The 22058-nt window shown below is 35.2% G+C and overlaps 1 long non-coding RNA gene across 1 annotated transcript in view; it reads left to right on the top strand.

The window, feature by feature from the left end:
• The window catches only part of LOC129045514 (uncharacterized), a 206067-nt gene that overhangs the window by 56044 nt on the left and 127965 nt on the right, over positions 1-22058 (top strand). The window lies entirely within an intron of this gene.

Raw genomic sequence — 22058 nt, 5'->3', positions numbered from 1 at the left:
ATGGTACTACAAATTGGTAATGAGGACACCTCTGTGTCTAATTAATGCCAGTTCTTCAGCATACAATATTTGTGACATGTTCAATTTATGAAGTTGTCCATCTTTAAACTTTCCTACAGTTTAAATTTAGTGATAACTGCCCTACCACCTCACTTCTGGGATGCATATTGTGTCAGAATTGACCTTCAGAATTACGGGGGAGAGAAGAATGAGAAAGAGATGTGCTTTTTTCAAATTAACTTATGATCACAGAAAAGTTACTTCCCTTTTTATCACCTCAGTTTCACATCTTGCATTCTCATCACATCATAGAGATTTCTAATAATAAACATTAGTGCCTTAAAATAGTACTTCATATACTATTGGTATATAATTGTTATTATTAAGGAAAAAGTTTTCAGAGTCACTGAAAGTAGAATGAAAGACTACTAATTCTTCGGGGACAGCTAAGTGTAAACTGCCTGGATAATTTTCTCTAGCATCAAAGCAACATGAGGTAGATTACCATGCATCCTATTCTCAGGCTCTCTGAGGATAGAGATTATTCATTTCTGCAGAAGCCTCTTTTTGAACATTATAATGTCTATCAAACCAAGCTCCCTTTTCCTAGTGTAAATCTCTTTTCAATAACAATTTAAACACATTTTCCCACCTTATAAAGCCTTCATACTGGGCAAAAAGCTGGAAAATACCCTTTATATAAAAATTTTCTACTTTTTTAAGTAGCTATCATCCCATTACTTTAATTTCTGCAAATTAAAAAGCCCCAAATGCTTTATTTGTTTTTCATAGGCTTTATTATCATCCTACCCATAATTTTGGCATGCCTTTCCCAGGGTCTTTTTCAAATTCTTCAAATTGCTTTTAAAATATGGAGATCAACATTAAGTCTATACAAGTATTGGGGAATTATTGCCTGTTCTCATCTGGCCAACTCTTCTAAGTATTGAGTTCTTAAGGAACCCAGTCTTGACTCATAATAAACTCATGGTCTCTTAACAATTCCCACTTTTTAAAGATGTGATCCTACTTCTAGCCAGTGATTTCCACAAACACTGCTTGTTTGTGTTTTGTTCAAGATTCAAAGGATTGAGGATGCATAGTGAAATTATCCCTTTTTCTGGTCCTACACTCATACTCTACCCACATTGGGGAACTGTTGAATTTCTTTATCCTACTTTGGTAAAGATAGCCTCACAAAGAACACAAAATGTTTAAATACTTTAGGAATAGGAGAGCTATTAGTTGGCCAGTGTGACATTACTATATAGAGATACCTTTTCAATTAGTAGAAGTATGCCAATGGTTATATTTTTTAAAAAATCTGAAACTCTTTTGAAACTTCGTATATATTTATCTATAATTTGTACATTAGCACATTTATGATAACACATATATATGTTTATTGTGTCTCCTCAGTGTGTTAGGCAGTGTGTAGAAGGGAAGCATAGTTTTGGTTTCCTCTCATTTTGCAACACCGCGCATGTCACAAATAGAATATGTGTCTGTATAATTATGGTCACATATATTTAAAATATATAAATGCTATAATTCTGCTTTTCTATTTTAGAATTTATTTTTTATCTTTTTTTCTTGTTAAGAAAAGCAAGGTAGACATAAAGTACATTGCCAGACACATGGATCTAAATATGAGACATCTCACTACTTTCCAGACTCATACTTATTCTGAAATGAGCTGGAGTCTAAGAAAGATTTTTAATGAAGGAGAAATGACGTTTTAACAGATGGCAGATGGGAGTTTGTTCTAGGTTTTTGAAATAGTATAAACTGTCCTATAAAGCATCTATAGAAAGAGAGAGACAGAAGGGAAAGTGAATGGTATTTCTTGATTAGTGTGCTGGTAACAGGTGGGGAATATGATGGAGGTGATATAGATAGGCGGACTGGGGAGAGTGATGTGGACACCCAGACTTTTTGGCAAGGCAAGATAGAATACCACTGAAATCCTTTGAGGAGAAAGATAATTTTTGCAGCAGCAAAGGACGAAGAACTAGCTTCTTGCTAATTGAGAAGAGATACAATACAGATAGTAAAGACTTCACATATGGTGAACATTCAACCTGATTAGAAAGCATTCCAGCAACCCTGTCTAGCTTCCCACTGTTAATTTCCCCACCTAAGAATAGGCCTCTGAACTAAGTGCAATGAGAAACAAGTTTAACTGAAGAGTCTCTACTTTCCATAAACACACACTCATCAGCATTCCAACGCATGCATGCTACAACTACGTGATACTGTATTTGCAATGGTCAACAAGATAGTGATGGTTCCGGTTCCTGAGGAGCTTGTAGTTTGGAGAGGAATACAAAAAGAAAAAAGTAAGCAAACAAGCAAATACCTTACACATTGTTCTGGAGGTTACAAAGAGGAGATAGCAGTGCACAGTAAGAGAGACTATTGGGAAATGGCGGGGGGAGGGGGGCAGTGAGAAAACCACTTTAGAGAGCATAATGTTAATAGAAGCTTCCCTGAGGAAATGATATTTGAAGTTAGACATGAGATCAGAGAAGTTGGCAGTCAGGGGAAAGAGCATTCTAGGTGGAAGAAACAGCCTTTGTAATGATCTTAAGGAAGTAAGGAATTTAGTGTGTTTGAGAAGTTAAAGAGGGCCCATGTGGCTGGAATGTGAGGGGCTGGAAGAGCAAAGAGCCGTGAGCTATGGGACAGGACTATGTATGCGATCTTGTAGGCCATAGTAAATTGTTTTACTGTATTCTAAGTGAAATGGGAAGTCACTGGAGAGTTTTCAACAGGACTGTGACATGGCCAGATTTACATTTTTATAAGATTGTTTTGGCGATTGTATTGAAAATGGATGGAGCAAAGTAGACAGGATTATACATAGATAAAATATAATAATCTAGGCAAGAGATGATGGTGGATTTTGTTATAGCAGTGTCAGTTGAGATGAAGAGAAGTGAATGAAGTCAAGATATTTTTGTATTTGAGTTGACAAGGCTTAGAGGTAGATGAAATATGAGTGATGACAAAAAAGGAGGGATCAAAAACCATCCTCATGTTTGAGCAACTGGGTGAATGCTGATTCTATCTGTGGGGATGTCTGAGAATTAGAGGTACTATTTTTTAGATACATGAAATTTGAGATGCATATACCACATCTAATTGGAGATATCAAATAGGTGTTTAACATGGGAGTCGCGAGTTCAAAAGAGAAATCTGAACTATAGCTACACATTTGGAAGTTATCAACATATACTAGTTATGTGACATGTTTATATGGACATATATAGCATAGTATACACCTATTCTGTGGATGTGAAATATCCAGGATACAAAAACAAATATATTTTACCATGAAGTTAAATTTGCCATCGTAGATAGCTCAGGTCATATAAACTCTAGATTTTACTCTAGGATGGGCTTTAGTACCTAGCTCAATTTTACTTAAACAGTTTTGTGGGAATTTCAGGATGTATTTGAAGACAGCTGGCTTAAAGGGTTTGAAGATTGTGTTCTGTCAGGCAAAAGGCGAGAGAATCTAATTAGGATTCTCTAATGCAAAACTTTAGCCCTCATCAGTTTTGTATTTGCTGCCTTGCTTCTGCAGCTGGGCCCAAAGGATTTTTTTTTCTTTACACCTTCCACAAATGGTTGAGGACATCTGTATTAAGTCACCAGTTACAATCATTGCATTATTCTTCTCGCCTTTTGGCTATTATAATAATAATCATGATTAGCATTTTGGAGTAATCTTTTATACCTTCAAATTGTTTTAAAAAACACTGATTATTCCTCAGTACACTCTTGTGTAAAAGGAAATGATTTTATGGATGCAAGAATGGAAGAACAGGTAAATTCGTGCCGTTATGACAGCTATTGTTTATTCAAACCATCACTGAAATTGTTTGCTAGGTGAAATTTCTTAACTGGTGAGTGCATTGTATTTACTTTTTAAAAACAGAATGACAAAAAAAAAAAAACAACCCCACAACAGAGTGACAAAGAATGGTCATAGGAAAGTTTGACTTCAGTTATTCTAAAGACTGAGAAACTGAATCCTAGATAGCTGAACTACAGTCTGTACAACTATATAAGTATATAACTATATATAAACCTTTATATATTTATATGTACACACATATATATTATATGTATAATATATAAACCTTTATAACTTTATATATTGTATACAATTACATATAACTTTATATATTATATATTTTATATATAACTTTATAACTATAGATTTGTCTCTTTATCAGACATGGAATATCAACCATTTTACATAAAATATTTTGAAAAAAATCCTTGCAACTTCTTAATCAGAACAAACTAAATATAACTTAATATTTTGTAGGTAACTTAAGATCATCGTTATAAACATTCAGTGTTGTACTACAAACAATGTGAGGCCCATTCCCAGAAGCTATGGGGTTTGTCTTCTGATCTCTCCACAAGAGGGCCACAGACAGCTGTAGTCTTGCCTTGATCTGCTTTCATTCCTCCTTGTTCCCTGTTCCTGCCTATAACTCTTTTCCTAACTTCATTTACTTATTTTTCAGTGTCGTCAGACTAAGTCTAAGGAACTCTATTGGGTAAAAATCCACAAATTTTAAGGACATATAAATGTATTTTGGCTACTTTTTTATTTATTTGTTTTTTATTAAGCTCCTTACCTCTGTTTAGAGAAGTGAGTCATAATCAGAATAATATAAATCCATTATATTACTCACTAATCTACCTACAGAATGATTCTAGATTACTATGTATAGTTCTCATTTGAACTACCATAGTCCCTGAGATAGTAACGTAAAAAGCCATCTGGAAACAGTGAATTCTATTGAGCTATGAACACAGCTTATTTATATTTATTCCAGGAATGCAAGTCTGATTTAATATTTTCTAAAAAAAACAATGAATAGAATTTACCACATTAATAGATTAAAAGATAAAAATAATATGATCATCTCAATAGATATAGTAAAGGTTTCCTAAAATTCAATGAATGTCTATAATAAAAATTCTCATTAAACTAGGACTAAAGGACTACTTTCTGAATATTACAAAGGGTATCTATAAAAACCTACAGCAAGCAGCATACTTAGTGATGAAATATTGAATTCTTTCCCCTAAAGTTGGGAATAAGACAAAGATGTCCCTTCTCATCACTTCTATTTAACATTTATATTAAATCAAGGGACAAAAATGTATAACAACTATAAAGGTAGAAAGAAAACTGTCACGTTTTTACATTGACATGATTACATTCATAGAAAATCTTTTAAAAACTAAAAATAGTAGAAATAATGCAGTTAGTAAGGTTGCTGGATATAAGGTCAATATACAAAAATAATCATATTTGTATTTTAAGAAACAAACAATTAAAAATTAAATTAAAAACAATATCATTTACAATAGTACTAAAAATCATATAGATAAAAATAAATTTAGTGTAAATGCATGAAACACTAGAGAATATTGTTGAGAGAAATTAAGGAAGGCCAAATCAGTGGAATGATTTACCATGTTCATGAAGTTAAAAATTTAATATTGGTAGAGTCAATTCTCCATGAAATGATTTGTATATTCAGTTCAATCACACTCACAATTCTAACAGTTTTTTAGTGGATAGTGACTAGATGATTCTAAAATTTAGGTGGAAATTCGAAGGACCTAGAATAGGAAAGGCAATCTTACCAAAGAAGAACAGAATTGGAAACATATGAATACTAACCTATTTGTTACCTATATCAAGGCAACTAGTATATAGGTATACTTTATACCTTTCAGGGGATATTGGCCAAAAGGGTGCTAGAAACATTCTATATCTTTTTCTATGTTTTCTGTTTTACCTCAATTTTAAAATAGAATAAAATTGGTCATTAGGAAGCCTCTATAATCAGGAATGTGCATCTGTTAAAGAGGAGCTCACAGGCAAAATTACAAAGCGCACAAAAATAATCTACCACCAGGAGAGGAAGAATTTGTTCCAAAGAATAGGAAATAATAGGGCAATATAAAAATAATGTTAAAATAACTATGTTTAAAATCAAAAGAGTAAATCAAAAGATTTATCAGAGGTAAATGAAGGAATAGAATTCACAGAATAATGACAAAATATTCTATGTATGTATGTATGTATGCCTGCCTGCCTTCCTTCGCTTCCCTCTTTCCCTCTTTCTTCCTTCCTTCCTTCCTTCCTTCCTTCCTTCCTTCCTTCCTTCCTTCCTTCCTTCCTTCCTTCCTTCCTTCCTTCCTTTTTTCCTCCTTTCCTCAAGGTCTGTTTAAACCTAAAACCCATCCTTTGATTCTTTATCCCACTAAGTTGCTTAATTAGTCAGATTAAAGAAGCTATTACAATTCCCATGTTGTTGTTGAAGTATTTAGATTCTAGTGAAAGAATTAGTAAATATAGATTAGAAATTTGAACATTTACTGTTAAATCTAAGAAAAATGAATTCATATTCATATTTAAAACCCATATATTAATACACTAATCCATATATCCTTTCCATATATTAATTATCATAAAATCATAAAATGCAATGCTTGTAAAATCAAAAGAACTATAAAGTGCAAGTATTCTTGCATACATTATCTCTAAATACATCTACATATTGGCTATAATGCAACTAGTGAAACAATATTTCACTGGCCATTAAATATTTTGAAGTAGAAATAGTTGAATTGAAATCTATGAAATTAGCTTCTTTTCATCTTAAATCATAATCTTTTGGTGCAAGCTGACAATTACAAGTTGATTTACAATTGTGTTTGTTTAAACATAAATATTAATCCTTTCCCAGGAAAATAAATTAATACTATAATGGATAAAATATATAAACATGGTCAATACAGTATTTTGACATCTCTGATACCTAAACTTCAAAATATTTCATTTACTTCGGTATTCTAATGCAGTATATGTAACCTGAACTGTACAAAGAAAGCTTGTAGAGTTAGCACCTTTTAGTTGTTCTGAAGGAATGGAAATAAAAAATGTTTACAAGATTGCAAGAGTTTATTGTTCTTATACCAGTATACTAGATTCTGGGTCATGACAATCCAGTAACATGGCTATAAAAATGAGTCAAGATGGAAATATTGGCCTTATACCCAGAAGAGAAATCACTTGAAAGGCTCAGCAGTATAATAAACTGACAATTCAAAGAACTTGTCAGGACACATTTCTTGTCTTACGGCATGAACAAGCCATAAATTCAGACTAGAGTCTATATTTTGCCTTTTGTTTTTATTTTGGAAATTGTTATGGAGCGTGATGTATGGAGAACATTTAATTTCGATGAATTTTTCACATTAGTGATGAATTTTATGATTTGAAAATATGGAGTGTAGTTTAGTTGCTATATTTTGTATCCTGAACACTGTTATGTTGGGTAAAGCTACTCTCAGATTCAGAAGAATATAGTCAATCCCATGATAGCTGACAACTATACTCTTACATTTCTTCCTTGACACTTATTCTATGATTAGTGCTAACTGCTCAGCAAGGTAGACTGTGATACATACTGTAGAGACAGTCAGATTTACTCAGGGATACCCAGGAGACAAGGTCGGGGTGGGGATATATTCCTAAGGAATTTCATTCCTAAGTTTAGGAAAGTCAGTCCAGTATTAGGTGGACTGAAGAAAGAAAAGGCCTTCTTGCATTAACAGCTGACATTGTCATATCTGGCTGTCTCGTAGTAAAGAAAGAGGATTACTTTTAATTTCTTATTTAATTTCTTATTATTTTATTTTAATTTAATTTATTTTTATTTATTTTTATTTTTTGAGGGAAAATAAAGCTGGATAACTCTAGATGCCTAGTTATGTCTGTGGGGAGGGAAATACCATGTATTTTAGATTGGAGACTTGGGTTTCAAAGCAAGAGAGTGATAATAGGAAACCCCTTTTATCATCACTCCCCATATTATTACATTACCCTTAAAAGCACACTGCTTTTATTATTATTATTATTATTATATTTATTGAGCATTGAAAAACCTTGCCTCAACCTTGTTGATTAAATGCAGTTAAACAATGTGGACTTGTTTCAATTTAAAGGGTCGTTTCAGTTTTTTGTTTTTTGGGTTTTTTTTTTTTTTTTTTGCTTTTTGCATATATCTCTAAAATATATTCATATTTATGTTGCAAATCCATATAAACATCTTTTCTTAAATGTACAGTGTTGATGCACAGTTTAGATAATTTCGTCCTTTATGCTCCAATGTAGGCCCAGGTTAGTGTTTTTTGTCATGTTTGAAACTGTTGTCATTAATTATTAATTTTGTAATCTGGGGTCCATCACTTTACCTCTCTGAGCCTCAGTTTCTTCCTTTACAGAGTGAGGGTAATAATTGTGCCTACTTTGCTGGGTGGTTGTGAAAGTACAACGCATGACAAGGACTAATACACAATAGGCAGCTATTACAGCTCATTTAAAAATTTTAGCAAACTCTTATTTTCACAAAGAAAGTTTCCAGAGGTCAGGAACCATATTTATAGACAAGTCTCTTGGTAAAAACCCCACTCTTGCACAATATGCCTAAATGCCGTTCGATTGCATGATTCTTAACCATCAAATGAGAAGGATTCAGAATTTAGGAGCTTTCTGGGGCCACAGATAAATGAGTCAGTAGAATATAAAGCAGTAATAAATTAAAGATTCCATGGCATAATTTAGTAGCCTTTCAATGATCTGCTAACTGTTCTTTGAAAATGGTATCGTCTTGCCTTAGCCAAATTTACTACTGACATTAAGTGGGGAAATTAAATAAAGACAGTTCTGTGTCTGGTAGGGGTGGGTTTCTGACAATAGATCTGACAGCTTAGAATAGGAAGGGGCTGTCACTTTTAAGGGAACAGCATAAAGATCCTCTTGATCATGGAATATGTCACCAGCTATTCATAGGTATTTTTATTCCTATGTTTCTTTTGCAAAATAGGCTCTCTGCAGATATATACATAATCTTACACTTCTCAAAAAAAAAAAATCCCAAATCATTGGGATGGCATGGAAAATAATGTCATGATAATAAATTTCACCTTCAGCTCTGAAGAGAGAAGATCTCTATGCTTTAATTTTGAGCATCTTCTAATTATTGTAGTCCCATTTTAACCTAGGCATCAAATTCTCTTTGGATTTTTTGACCATCCTGTTTACTCAGAAGTGCTAAAGTCTTAAAATTAGCTAATCTACAACTTATATAAGAAGTCTTGTATTCTCTTGTGATTTCTTTAGCTATATAACTGGATATATGGGATAATCCTTTGTGTTTACTTAGTTTTAATGCTTTTTGTTGCTCTTGTGCCCCAACTTTTCTAAAATCCCCATGAGCCTGATGTAGAGTTTAAATTCAAAATGACTTTAAGATTCTTTTGCCTTGATAATTGCATAATATACCCTTGAGATTTATTGTGAAAAATGGCTTATAATTGCTAGAAAACATTATATATACTTACATATATTTAAAACATATATCTTTTAAAATTGCATATATATTTAAGTATTGTTAATATTCATATTTATGTAGCAAATCCACATGAAAAGCAAGACATTTATTTAATGGCAAGTATTATATAGAAATATTTACGCCATTGAATAGGAGAACAGATAACACTGATCTATTTGAGATACAAATTACACATTGTGGGAATTCTAGCCTTCTCTGTCTTACACAGGGAGAAACAGAAGAACCAGACTCTAATTGGCAATATCTTCTGTGTTCCAAAGATTTACTTATAACTCCTGGGAATCCTGAAGAGAGATAAGGAAGAGTGAATGGCATATCAGGATTATAGTCCATCATATTTTTCTTTCTCTTTTTTTCAATTCAAGTTTTATTTGAGGTATTTTTTTTTTTTTTGGAAATTGATATAAGATAGATTTAAAATTTTAAGTTGCTGACAGTTGAATTGATTGTTGAGCCCTTTTCCCCTTCTTACAGGTATCAGAATAATCTTCTTTTATTTCATAATTCATAATTTTTAACTGCATTTCCTATTTTCTCTCTTTTTTGTTGTTCTGCCACTATCATTCTTTAAAAAAATTAAGGCAGTTTTATTACTGTAAGTGTAGCAGACCCTGCTAATTGCCTACTCCGTATCATTCTTTCCTACTCCCTTAGAAAGAAACCTGGCATTTACTCCAAGCAGCAAGTAGAATCTCCAGTTCCCAGTTTGCAGAGTGTGGTGGCAATATGTTGTTGGGTAGGGCTTCTAGGAAGGCTCCTCCAAGGGGCCTGATTTGGTAGGACATACGCTTTTTGTTCACCCTTTTTCATTCTTCTTCCTGCCTGGAATGCAGATAAAATGGGCTGTAAAGTGACCTAAAGAAGGAAGCTATGTTCTACTGGTGGAGCAGAAAGTTATGAGGAACCTAGGTCATTGATAACTCTGGAGCTGCTAGACCTCTGTTAAGTGAGAGAAAGAAACCTTTATCTTGGGACGCCTGGGTGGCTCAGTCGGTTAAGCGTCTGCCTTCGGCTCAGGTCATGATCCCAAGGTCCTGGGATCGAGTCCCGCATCAGGCTCCCTACTCCACGGGGAGCCTGCTTCTCCCTCTGCCTCTGTCTCTCTCTCTGTCTCTCATGGATAAATAAATAAAATTTAAAAAAAAAAAGAAAAAAAAAAAAAAGAAACCTTTATCTTGCTTAGGCCATGTATTTGGATTTTCTATGATGCATAGCCAAATCTAATGCCATAATACATATATACAAGATTTTGGGGGGCTGTATATCATAGAAAATTCAAATATATTTCATATTTTTAAAAATGTCTATAGTGAATAGATGTGTACAAATAGGCACACACACACACATATATATATATACACACACACACACATTCTATTCTATATGGACTTTTTTAAATATGAAAGAGTATAAAAAATTAAGTAATAACCACTTATAATTCCATTACCTAGATACATCCATTGTTAAAAAGATTTTTCCTTTCATTCTTATTTTTTAAGAATTTTTTTTTTTACAAAATTGAGATCATCTTTATACTCTTTTATACCTGCCTTTTTTTCACTTACAATTATGTCATGAACATTTTCCCATATCATTAAATATTTTTCCAGAATCTGATTTTAATAGTCACATAGTTGTCAATTTTTTGGATTCACTGTAATTGATTTACCTAATCTCCTATTGTTGGATATTTAAATTGTCTCCAACTTCTTACTAATTTTTAAATCAATCTTTCCATACATCTATGATTATTTCTTTACAATAAATGTATGGAAATGACATTGTTAATCATGGTTTAAAGTGACACAAACATTTCTAAAATTCTTGGTAAATTTGGTCAAGTAATCTTCCAAAAAGGACATTCCCTTTGTCACTAATATAAAGTATGGCCATTTAAAGTATATTGTGTAAGTTTATTGATAAAGAGTGGTCTCTCATTTTTTACAAATTGTGTTAATTTGGTTACTAATGAGATAGCTCTTTTTAATACATTTATAGGAAATCATCACCCTTTTCTTATCAGTTTGTAAAAGTTCATTAGAGATTAAGGATATTTTAGGGGAGCCTAGGTGGTTCAGTCAGTTAAGTGGCTGACCCTTGATTTCGGCTCAGGTTATGATCTCAGGGTCCTGGAACCTAGCCCCACATTGGGCTCCACACTCAGCGGGGCATCTGCTTGAAGATTCTCTCTCTCTCCCTCTGCCCCTCCCCCTCATCACATACATGCTCTCTCTCTCTTTCTAAAATAAGTAAATACATCTTTTAAAAAAGGATATCGACATTTTAGTATTAATTTATATTGTCTTGCCTGGCACCTTGTAAATACTTAACAAATGTTTCTTGATTCTTTACATTTTCTTTTAATATTTAATAATCGGAACACAGGAAAGGGATCCATTTTGGGTTTTAGCAGAAAATAAAGGAGAGGTGTTCTGTTTTGGATAAGTTGTTCTGGGGTATTTTAGAGGAGTTGTTCTATAGCAGTCTCCAGAGAGGGGTGTGGGCACTCATTGTGGTGTCTGGAGAAAATATTAGAACTTCCATTTGTATTCATTTTTAATTTTTAAAGAAAGGAATTAAGCTTTACTAAGTGTCCCCTGTGGATACACACTGGCTGTGGCAGGTGGCCTCTGGGTTCTGTATCAGGATTTATTATGCACAGTAAGTGAGGTTTCCTCTATGATGAGTTTAGTTCTGCACTGAAGGTGGGCTGACAGGGGCACCCTCATGTGTCTCATCAGGGCCCGGCCCCACAGTGACATTATTGGATAAGTGAATTCACAGAATTTATGATTCGGCCTTAACTAAATATACTTCAGGAAATGGGAAAAGGCCTTAAATGTTAAGATGGGAATTGTAGTTTAAAATTTATATCAATATTATAAGCACATGTGTACCACAAGAAAGTGTTAGAGCTGACACTTTTCCCAGGTGTTCTATGTCAGCCACATTCCATGTTCAAGGCCATGATATCTGCTCAGATCTGACAGGGTCTACCAAATATATTCACAATTATCCACATACAAGTTTTACATTAACAGTGAGTGAGAAAATGACTGCCTTTTGTATTATGGAAAGAATTTATTCCGTATTGAATATGGACATTTGGAAATCTTTTTATCATTTCAGCAATAAGTGAGCCAGTGATAAGGGTTTTTTTTATATTTAATGTACACACACACATACATACACACACCACATTTAAGAAACTTGAAACAGAATTCTCTAAATGCTTTTAAAATGTTTCATATTTTATTGGTTATTTGAACTCACTTGTTAAAAATGAAAACAAGCAACACTGTCCAATGAGTTTTTAAGGGCAGTTGATTGAAATCAGGGAAAATGCATACTTACTAGTCAAGGGTTTGCTTTTAATAACTGCCATAGTCAAATGAAAATGGCTCACATAAATTTTAAAATAAACTTAACTTAGAAACTGACCTAGAATCTAATTAATGTATAAAAAATATTAAACTAAGATTTTAAAAAATAAGGCAGAGAATTCAATCACATTGCATTCAATATGTTTGGGCAATAAAACTTAAAAGTACTGAAAATATATCAGAAATGTTTATTAACTTTCATTTAAAATTTTTCTATCTTTGAATAAGTGTTATAATGTATGCAATATGTTAGTATATTAGTAAAAATTATAAATAAATATACATATATTGGTACTGTATGACGAAAAATTTTGTACTGCTAGGAAAACATTATAGAAGAAGCTTGGAGATTGCTGATTGAGTAGAAAATTGGAAATTAGAATGAGAGATTGCCCTTTTGCAGGTAATTGGGTGATTAAAGTCATCCAGTGATTGCATGTTGAATGAGAAAAAGACTAACCAGAGAGCTCTTCTGTCTCAAGACCCTTTCGAGATGAATTGTAGACAGAAACCTATGGGAAACAATCCAGAATCTGTACTGGAAACCAGAGTGAAAACGTGAAGGGCTTTGTGTCCAGCAGTCCCCAGTTTCAATTGTTTCTACCATTCCCTAGTTGTATAATTTGGGCAATTTATTTCTCAGAAACTCAGACTCCATGTACATAAAATGTAAACAATACCTGATTGTTAGCACTACTCTGAGCATTTCTGAGATAATGTGTGGGATACTCAGTATTCTGCCTGGCACACAGTAGGTACTCCACAAGTGACAGGTTCTCTTATGACATTCTTCACAAGCACATGTTCAGTAGCCGATTTGCTCGATGTGATGTCATCATTTTGGAAACTGAATACCCTGGTAATTATCAGGTAAGGCTGACTTTCATTGGAGAACAGGAGTCACTACCATTTCTTTTGTTTTCATTGTTAAAGTGATATGAGCTGGTATTTAGTCCAATTTACAGTTTTGGGTATACTTCTACTTAGTGTAGAGGGTGATAAAGCATTCATACTACCTGTAGTATGCTCCCAAAGCATTTATGTTTAATTTTATCTCTGATCCCAGGCCATCTTGCATCTTAAATCCTTTTATTAGACTAGGCCTCACATATCTTTGATTTCCCCTTTTGCTGTTTATTAAATCATATTGCTTTATAAAAATATCCCCATGCACTTTTGTCTTGCCCTCCCATCTCTCCACCCATCCCCATTGTGCTCAAGACACTACTTTTAGGCCGTCTGTTCTTTAGACAGAACACTGCTGCTGAACAGTACTGCCTCCCTACCAGGAAATCTTGAAAACATCTTTTGTAGACTTTCCAGTTTATCGGCAGGTGCTGAGAAATGTGTATTTTATCATCCCCAAGGGTCCAAATGCTATTCAGAAAGCCCAGCCATCAAGCAAACTTTGTGCTTAATTACTGCTGTCAGTCACCTATCAGCAGAAATGGTGTGCTCGCCTTTGGCTTTTCATCTACAAACCTAAGAGGATAAGGATAACAGTAGGCTAACTTGAGTCTTTACCTAGACATCCCTGGATATCCCCTTCCCACTCAAATCTTCTCCATCCTCTCCTTGTGACTCTTACAGACTCCCATGGTTCTTATCTCTGCTTGCCTCCCCTGAAGCCCTAGGGCTTTCCCTGGTGTCCAGCTTTCAAACCCCATAACATAGGTAAGAGGAAAGTAGGGACAATATGCTGTATCTCCCTTTCTTTTCTTTTTCTTTTTCTTATTAATCATTATTATTATCATTGAGTTATAACTGACATATAACTGTAAGTTTAAGGTATGTAATGTGTTGATTTAATGCATTTGTATATTGCAGTATGATTGCCACTGTAGCAGTTAGCTAAAACTTCCATCATGTCCCACAATTATCATTTCTGTGATGAGAACATTTAAGATCTAGTTTCTTAGCAACTTTGAATTATATAACACAGTACTGTTAACTATAATCACAGTGCTGTGTACTGGATCCCGGAACTTATTCTTCTTCTAACTACCAGTTTGTATCTTTTGAACAACATCTCCCAAATTCTGTCATCCCCCCACTCCCTGGTAACCACCATTCCACTCTCTGTTTCTACAAATACTGTATGATATCACACGTGCAATCTAAAAAAGCAGCTCTCTTTTCTACAGCAGGACAAGAAGTTCTTAATTCTATTTTTTTTTAATTTTGAATGGAATGGCCTTTTGTTATTTATTTATTTGTTAATAAACTACTTGTAGTACATATTTTATTTATTTCTATCTCCTTTTCTCCAAGGTCTTAGGACAAACTCTAGAGGACTGACTTGGAAAATGAGAGAGATACTCACACTGTCATGCCTCAAGTCAGTGGTTCCTAAACCTGGCTGCACATCAAAATCATTAGGGAAAGTTTCCTTTTAATTATATGTTCTGGACCTAAACTTAAGTTTCTAAAACTTGCTGAATGTGAATGTCTGGGGTAGGGTTCAGGAATCTCACTAAACTTTTTACCTCTGAGTGATAATCAGTGAGCGTTTCTGAACTACATTTAAGAATCATATTTTTCTCCTACCTCAGAGCAAGGTCTGTGCTGCTTTTCTCCCTGATTTCTCTCCACAACCTCCTTTTTGTAGTTTTTCCATGAGTGGCCTCCAAACCTCTCCTTCCTCATTACACATGATTATAGTAGGTGGAACAAGGAGATTAAAGTTAAAGTATAATTGTAAGTACAAAGACAAACTAAAAATAAGAGGCCTAATTCTCCCTGTATAAAATAAGCGAAGAACCTTATTCCAATCCCTTTCCTTAGAGCATTTACTTTAGAAAACTCATAATTGTATGTTCCCCTCTCTTTAAAATTTTATAAATCCTTTTGAAAACTGCATAGGCCATTTGTCAGCTTTATGACCCATGGATGTCTATCTCAAGGACCCAGAGTCAATTCTTTGAAATGTAAACATCAAGTGATGTCTCTGTCTCCCAGTCTCCCCTGTCCCTGTTGCTGTGGGAGGTAGAAGCCTAACTTTGGTGGGTGCCTTGCTCCAAGTTGCAAAACTGCTTCCTGTCATAAAAATATGAGAAGTTTTTGTTTTTCCTCTGGATAAAGCCAATTAGTTAACACAGATGGTCATTCCAATTACCAGGTAAAGTTAGGAGGAACTGGTTGTGACAAATGGTACTGTCAAGGTCTTTTACCCTTTTTTTTTTTTTTAAGATTTTATTTATTCGAGAGAGAGAGAATGAGATACAGAGAACATGAGAGGGAGGAGGGTCAGAGGGAGAAGCAGATTCCCCGTTGAGTAGGAAACCTGATGCGGGACTCGATCCCGGAACTCCAGGATCATGACCTGAGCCGAAGGCAGTCGCTTAACCAACTGAGGCTCCCAGGCACCTTGTCAAGGTCTCTTACTTAAGGACTAGTCATTGATCTTGAAAATATACATGGAATGGATTGTATCTGCTCAGCTACGTGAAAGGGTAAGATTTCCTTCTGTCTTTGCAATCCCCAAGCAGACTGTGATGCACATCACATTCTAGTTTAATGTTTATCCAATAATCAAAGTTCTCTTTCTCTACTACTTTTGTGGAGAGGATTTCTGTGTTGGGAGATTTTGTTTTTAATTGTATTTCCCCAACATAAGGGAGGACTCATGAAAGAGAGAAGAGTGTTTACAGTGAATAAGATAAATTTCACTGACTGGAGTAGGTTCTGAAGAAGACAAGGAGGAGAAATAAGGGAAAGCAGGAGAAATAAGGGAAAGTAGAATATCTAAGAGTAGATGGGGCAGAACATACAGGTGACCTAAGACACCTAAGAAGAACAGTTATGTTAAAATAAAAGTCAGTGGCTTTTGTTCCTATTTTCATAGTTACCTTGGGGTTGAGGTCTAAGAATGAGGCATCTAGAGGCTGTGGCTTTCCTAAAGGCAGGCAGGACTGGGCTGAATTCAGGCATAAAGCTGGGTGAAGGAGTAAGAGTTCTGTCTCGAACTGAGGCTGATGGAAGCTATACAAAAAGTTAAAACGTAATGACGCCTTCTCTTTAAGAAAAAGAAAATTTCTGACAAGTACTTCAAAAAAGTAACAACAACTGACAAAGAAATCAAGAAGGCGAACAACATGTTCAGTGAAATTAAAAGAATCGGTCTTTGGGGATATGGACAGGAACAGTTTAACTAAAACAAGCGAAAGATTTGAGAGTCACTCTGTTCCCATGCCATCTGACAAGTTTCTGCTTCTTCCATAAGCTCACTCCCCTCTGATGATAGGCAACTGTCTGCCTCCCCAGGGGAGGCTGGCCATCAAGCTCCCTCCAACGGTTAAGTGCAAAGAATGGGGAGCCAGCAACCTTCATGCATCAGTTCTCATCTGGTTCTCATTCAGTTTTCCCTTCAGCTGCTCCTGATACTTACCTGTAGGTAGCCTTTTGGCTGACACCGAATCAGTTCATTTGTAAGAATGTTTTAAGTGCTCTGCTGTAAGTTAATGTGAATAGACAGACTACACATCACCATTGAAGAACTGCAGGCTGGGCTTACATAAATGGCCCCACATTTTGTGGATAAAGATTTAGTTTATGTCTGCAGTCCCGTAGGGAGCAAACTGCCTGGATGTTGGTTCAGGAAACATTTGAGTTCTGACGTTTGAGTCCTTGACAAGCCAGTACATTTCTGTTTGTTTCATGGACTGGAACAAGTATAAACATTATCTGATAAACTTTTCATTTCTTAATTTAAATATGTCTATCTAATGTGCTAGTACTTAGGCAGAAGGTATGGTGGTGTAACTTCCAGAGCCTCAAAGCATCTCATAAATAATAAAGGAAAAATCTCAAAGTAGAACTAGACCCACTTACTTCAGTGAGAGCATGGCATATCTGTCCAATTTATCATACATAATGGTAATGTGCATTGTCTCTTGAGGGTTTTCCTAGGCGGCACATAACTCTGCCTAAATGTCCATCATATATACTTTTGTTTGACCTATTCTGGGACGATCTTCCTTTAGCTCTGTTTACACATTATGATTCAGGTATCAGAGGACATTCTGAGTTTTAAGAATGAGAACCTGTCATCTCATGAGTCAGTGTGGCTCACTTTTGCCCTTATTTATTCACATACATCTATCAGGTATTTTGTGGTTGTGTATAGTATGAGGACCCTGGAAATAAAATAAAACAAAATAAATGATCCCAATCCTTTAAAAGTCTACACTCTTTTTGAGCATAAAGGTTCAAAACACATGACTCAAAGAATGTAATAGAGTAGGCAATCTAAGTTGTTTGAATGTTATTGCCTTAATTTTAAGTAGTAAAAAAAAAAGAAACATGCTTCAGGATATGGATAGAATTTTAATTGCTTTGAATAATTTGTAAAAGGTGGTTAAATAGAGGAGGAGAAAGTGGGCAGTCCAGCATGAGCTAGCAGCATGAGCAAAAGAATGAAGGTGTGGGAATAATCATATCAAATTCAGCAAGTTATAAAGGTACTAGTTTCTCTGCAAAAGAAATTTCCTACTAGAAAGCATAACACTTACAATGAATTACAAGTGACAGACCAATCCTAATTAATGGAGGATCTTGTTTAACATAAAATTGTGTTGTTCACTCACGTAAAAATCCTGAGGTATGTGGTCTGAGCATAGTAGAAATACTTTGAGGTCAAGAATCCAGTATTGTTCCATTTGTTGGTCAAACTCCATGTCCCAAATAATCTTATAGCACATGTTGGCTTTTCCAGTTATCTTGGCATCATTCTATCTAGAAAGAAGGAGGCAGAGGGAAGAGAAGGGCATATTCCTTCCTTTAAGATACTTCTTTCCTTTAAGGATACTTCCTGGAAGTTGCATACACAAGTCCACGGATTCTCATGGATTCCACTGGCTACACCAAGATGCAAGGGAAGCTGAGAAATGTAGTCTTCATTTCAGGCTGTCATGTATTCAGCTGAAAAAACAATTAGAGGTTTTATTACTGTAGAAGGTAAGAATGGATATAGGGAACAACTAGCTACCAATGCCACAGAAAGTGATGAGGAAAAGGGTAGAATATTTTGAGTGAGTCTAGATCAGGGCTCTGCAAACTTTTTTCTGTGAAGGACTAGATAGTAAATATTTAGGCTTTGTGGGCCATATAGTCTTCGGTGTAACTATTTAACTCTGACAAGGGCAGTGGTATAAAAGTAGCCATAGACAATAAGTAAAGGATCATGGCTGTGTTCTAAGAAGATCTAATTTACAAAAAGCAGAATGAGAGCAAAATTTGGCCGTGTACTATAGTTTTCTGATTCCTGGTCTAGATTATAAACTTAATTTGATCAATAAGAGTCTTTGAAAATTTCATGTGAAGGGCAATGTGAGGAGAAATCATGCCAGGGTAGGACCACTGAGTTACTGTTTGGAAGATCTTGGGTCCAACCCCAGCCTGTCACAAATTAGATTTGCAAATTTGAAAAAGTCATTTTGCCTCACAGAATAACAAGTTTCCTCATTTTGGTAACGAGAAGACTGAACAGAAACTCTCTAAAACTATTTTCAATTCTAAAAGACGGTGGAGATAGTGGAATTAAGATGTCTAATTGGAAAAGTTTTGCAGGGATCCTAGTGTGAAATGGTGATGCTGGGGCAATAAAAGGAAAAATAGAAAGAAAATTTAAAAGACATTTTAAAAGAAAAATAAAGAGAAAAACAAATGGTGATTAATTAGGTAAGGGGCTTAAGGATAGTCATCAAGTACCTGCCAGGTTTTGAGCAGGGGGGCTGAAGGGATGTTGGTCCCACATCAAAGACAGAAACGTAGAAGGAGATTCCATCGCTAGTAAAAATCCCAAGGAGATTCTTCTTCCCCAGCCCAGGTTTTTCCTTTTTTGTCGGGGGTCAGCAAACTTTTTCTACAAAAAGCCAAACAGCAAAATATTTTGGGCTTTATGTGCCATATACTTCCTGTCACAATGACTCAGCTCTGCCCCTGGAGTGCAACAACAGCTATAGACAATATGTAAACAAATGAGCATGGCTGTGTTCCAATAAGAGTTTACTTATGGACGCTGAAATTTAAACTTCATATGATGTTTGTGTATCCTAAATTATTATTATTCTTTTGATTTTTTTTTAACCATTAAAAATGTAAAAACTATTTTAGCTTGCAGGCTATATATACAAAAACACGTGATGGACTAAATTTGGTCCCGTGAGCCATAATTTGCCTACCTGTTCTATGTGCAAACAGTTCTCTAGCAATAAGATTTCAGACCTCTCAACATTGTCACTCTGTTTGAGAGTCTGGAGGGAGAAACTGGGCATGTGTAGCTCTACCCCTTCTGTTCCCTTTGCTTTTGGGAGCTAGGAGTACACTCCATTCTGTTCCCCCAGAGAGGCTCTGCCAAACTGGGGATGTGATACACTATGTATTAAGGAAAACTTCTCTGGTCCCATACAAAGTACATCTGTTGATTTCTGGAATTCAGTATTGGTAAATTCACTTGTGCACAGACATAAACTATATCTTTCAATTGAGATTTATCTGGGGACTATTTTGACCTGAAACGTATTGATCTTATTGGGTTCAGAATGTGAACAGTAAGAGGAGAACTATTTATTTATCAGGCTACTTCAAAGACCTTGAAAATTGGTATCTATTCCCATGGACTAAAAAATCATTGTTTCAGAGACTTGGTCACAGACATTAGTGACTGGAAGAGTGCTTAGACCATATTAGTTAGTGCATAAATGAATGAATGTGTAAATGCTAAAGCACTGGAAGGTCTAACTTGATACTTGAAATAGGATTCTGAATTGGGACAGGGAACAGAGGTCGGTTAACTATAACCAAAACTGGGGTTATCCTCACACAGTTTTGAAATGGCCTATAGGCCTATATGGTTGTTAGTACCTTTTACTCAAGCTATTCGGATTAATAGGAAAGACTGAGATGACTGAGAACTCAATTTAAACCAATAGACTCTTCCTATTACAGAAATATTGAATTTACTTTAGAGATATAAACATAACTAATATGTGCTTTTTAAATTTTGAGCTGTTTGAGAAAAAATTAGTTAACTTCTTTTGAATAAAAAGTGTGCTGTTGTACATCTCAGAGGCAGAGAAAGAAAATCCATGAAAAAGAGATTTATTTGGATTCCTAATTAATGCATATAAATACAACAGGCAAATTGACAGCAATTACTAAAACTGCCATCCAGATTTAAAACCAGGGCTAAAGGATTTTACATTTTAGCTTTGTAAGCAATCTGGCCTCTTCTTTTCATTTGCTTCTTCTTAAGGTTTCTCCTCTCTTCTAGACAAGTCGGTCCAGAAAAGACCCTGAGCCTGTATCCCACCAGGTGACATCTGTGCACAGTATGTCTCTTACTTGGTACACTCCACCTTGGCTGTTCCAATGAAATCCCTTCTTCAACATGCAGCCTAAGTTCCATGTCCTTGAGGCTGTCTTCCCTGAGTACCCCAACTCTCATTCATTTTCCCCTTCTCTAAACTTGCAGCTTGAAAAATCTAGTCTCTTTCTTCAGCAAGATGGATGTTGTTAACATTCAAGACCTACTCCCACTGGGCATACACAGATCTTGACAGAACTATAGAGAAGTATTTTCTGGATCTGCAAACTCATTTTGATGCATAGTATTTATAAAATTATTTTAAATGTATTGAGTAGCTATAAATGACACACCAGCTTTGTGCAATTGGGCTTAATTAAAACAGACTGTGGGGTATGTTCATTTTCCAGAGTTTTAACGTAACTCCATCCCTTTTGCTATTTAAGAGCAATACAAGTGAAAGTGAAGTTTGGTATTTTAAGATATTTCATTTATCTATTACTGAGAAACAAACCAGCCAAAATTTAGTGGCTTAGAACAATGATATTAATTTTGCTCACATATCTGCAATTGGATGTGGCTTGGTGGAATGGGTCTACTTGGTGTCAGTAGGGGTGGTTCAATGGGGGGCTGAAGGCTCTGCTTCCAAGATGGCTTAATCACACGGCTGACCTATTGGTGCTGGCTGCTGCCCGTAAGCTCAGCCAGAGCTGGGAGACAGAACTGTTAGTTCCTTTCCACGTAAGGCTCTCGGTGGGCTGCCTGGGTTTTTACACAGGTGATAACTTGTTTCCAAAAGCAAACATCCCAAGAAAACAAGGCAAAAGTACATGGCACTTTTATGACCTTGCCTCAGAATTTACTTAATATCAATCTTCCCTACTCTGTTGGTAGAGGCAGTCTCAAAAACTT

This window comes from Mirounga angustirostris, unplaced genomic scaffold (genome assembly GCF_029215605.1).
Source record: "Mirounga angustirostris isolate CCGP_5_RB_7025 unplaced genomic scaffold, mMirAng1.0.hap1 SCAF_8, whole genome shotgun sequence".
In the NCBI taxonomy this organism is placed as follows: domain Eukaryota; kingdom Metazoa; phylum Chordata; class Mammalia; order Carnivora; family Phocidae; genus Mirounga; species Mirounga angustirostris.
Note: the sequence above shows the minus strand (reverse complement) of the source record. Positions and strands in the feature narration are given on the sequence as shown.